We start from the raw sequence: 2,750 nt of genomic DNA on the forward strand, positions 1-2,750 counted from the left end.
CACTGCAGGGGGGGGGTGTATAATATGTGCAGAGAGAGTTAGATTTTGGTGCGGTGTGTTCAAACTGAAATCTAAATTGCAGTGTAAAAACAAAACAGCCAGTATTTACCCTGCACACAAACAATATAACCCACCTAAATCTCTCTGCAAATGTTATATCTGCCCCCCCCCCCCCCCCCCCATCCCTGCAGTGCACATGGTTTTGCCCACTAGCTAACAAATTTGCTGCATCTGGGAATTACAGCAGCTTAATATTTCTTTTTACAGAAGGTTCAGCAAATTAAATTATTTAGTGAAATACTGTAATCATAACAGTTACAGGGATATTGTAGGTAGATTTATTGTCAGTGGATAAATGTAAAAATTAAACCCTTAGGCATAGTTCCAAAATGCTGTCATTGCAATCCAGATTTTAAGGATATCATGCTTGAGCACAGGTGACTTAATTAGAACTTCGGTCAATGTGAATTAACCATTGGACTCAACCATGGTTATCCTTAAAACCCAGGGGTCTATTTAAGATCGATCTTAATCGATGTTGGGCTTCCAGGTTGAAAAAAACACACACATTTGTTTTCACATTAAACAGACTTCCACATGAGAAAGCAGCAAGGATGCAGTGGCGTTAATGTTTCCTGGTGTCAACTTGTATTATTTCAGTAGACATTGAAATGAGGATGCATCTTGCTGCCTTTCCAATGAAGCAAGTTTAATTTAGTAATAGGTGAAAAACCATCCTTACAAAGGTGTTAATCAGAGACTTGGCTTTGTGGACACTTTTCAGAGAACAAATTTGTTAGCATAAAAATAAAGCCAGAAAATGAAGAGCTGTTTAATCACTCGATTGGATTTTTCTGCCAGCATATTTTTTTTCTCTGCAACCCACTGCTAAATTGTGCTTCCTAGCTGTTTTTTATAAAATCACTGAATCAAATCTAACTCTGATTACATCAGAGAAGGCCATGTACCCTAGACCATAAGAGGAGGTTTGAAATTTTGACTTGTCTACTTAATATCACCAAAATCTGATCACAAGGTTAATTACGTCCCTGGGTGGGATTGAACCACCAACCTTTTGGTTAATAGCCAAACACACTAACCAATTGCGCCACAGAGACACTTTGCAAAAGTCCATACTGACAAAGGCTAATAAGCATTCATCTAAAACGTTTCCTAGAAAAACTTTAAAAAGTCAATAATCTGGAGAGTTTTTGTAAGATGTTTCTTCCATCAACCAACGAAGAAACACATTGGTACTTTCCCATGATGAGTGAGTGCTTCAGGATCTCTTGCACTTACATGTGCAGCAGAGTACTGCAATGGAAGCATGCTGGGCCCATAACCCAGAGGTAGGCAGATTGAAACTATCCTCTGCTATATGCATTTTTTTTGTTAATTAAAGTAATCCAAAACTGGGATTGATATTTTGTCTCTTTTATTTTTACTTAAAGTACAATAACTTTTACCATTTTAATTTGTTTTAATAGTATATTGACAGTATTATTTTCTTTCTAAAATCCACTTCATTTTCTTTACCCTATTATTAAAATGGTAATTGAAGAAGAGGAATTGTTGCTTTGACTGCAGCATTCCCGGGGTTAACTGGTGTTTCTTCAAGTCACAAGGTATGGAGCTGCTGTATAGTTACTCGCAAGTCAGTAGTTGTATGATGCTCACACCTGTTAAGCTGGATACACACAGAATGCCCTACACAGGGGGTGAAATGAGCGCCCCCCCCACCCCCCGTACGCTCAGCACACATCACGCTGTGCTGAGCGGGGGGAGAGATGTGTGCTGAGCAGTTCGCTCAGCACACATCTCTCCCCAAAATCGGGCCGTGAATACGGACCTTTAAACTGGATCCACACTTAGATTATCTGTCCAATTTTTTTTTCTAGTTGAAACAAAATTATGCTAATATGTGGCAGCAAATTACAATTGACCATTTGTTCACAAACACTGGAAAACATCCAAAAATGGTCATTTAGATAAATTGGTTAAATCCATTTCATTTAGCTAATTTATCCAAACTACCTTTATTGTATCTTTGTGGGTGAATGATGTGTGGGTCAGTGTTGAGGGTGGTGGAGGAGATGGGTAATAGGCACAGCAGGGTGTGGACAGTCAAATAGTGTGCTTAGAGGTTCAGAGTCATTGTATGAGACTCTGGCAACAGTGACTTGATGAGTCTGGTGTCCATAGGGTGGGACGCATTAACCTTTTTATGCTATTGAAATAGTTCTCCTCCTGACCGACGCAGTTCCTTGCTCCGAGGTTGGTGTATTGTCCTGTTGCAGCGCCTCTCCACTGTGGTCACAGTGAGCTGTGTGGTGTTGCTGGCGCATGCCAATCTCCCCCCAACCTCCCTCTTGCATTTCAGACCTACGTACGCATGATGGGATCTTGTATGATATGCGCGTGTGCTGTAGAGATGAAAGTGGGGGTGAGGAGGCAGATCGTGAGATGGGGAAACTTTGTGGACTGTTAGCGAAGGGGAGCACTGGGCAATCTGAGTTGCAAAGAGGGCAGCAGAAGAGGTTATTGCATGTGCACTGGTGACAGGTCCATCCTTGGTGGCCAGCCTCAGTGGTAAAGGGGTACATGAGCTAGTGTCCCTTGGCCAGCCATGTACCATGGCCACCTCCCTACCTCCTATATATTCTCCCTGATCTGTCACTTTGTTACGGTCTGCTGCTGGCACTGGTGTATCGTCCTGCAGTTGCCGTCTCCGCCCATTGCTGTGACTTCCC

General features: G+C 41.9%; 1 non-coding gene across 1 annotated transcript; it reads right to left on the reverse strand.

Moving 5' to 3' along the window:
• Positions 1 to 1,044: 1,044 nt before the first annotated feature.
• TRNAN-AUU (transfer RNA asparagine (anticodon AUU)) lies at positions 1,045 to 1,118 on the reverse strand. Its single transcript has one exon. It is a non-coding gene; the product is annotated as a tRNA-Asn (tRNA).
• Positions 1,119 to 2,750: the final 1,632 nt, after the last annotated feature.

The sequence above is a fragment of the Pseudophryne corroboree genome, unplaced genomic scaffold (genome assembly GCF_028390025.1).
Source record: "Pseudophryne corroboree isolate aPseCor3 unplaced genomic scaffold, aPseCor3.hap2 scaffold_1363, whole genome shotgun sequence".
Lineage (NCBI taxonomy): Eukaryota > Metazoa > Chordata > Amphibia > Anura > Myobatrachidae > Pseudophryne > Pseudophryne corroboree.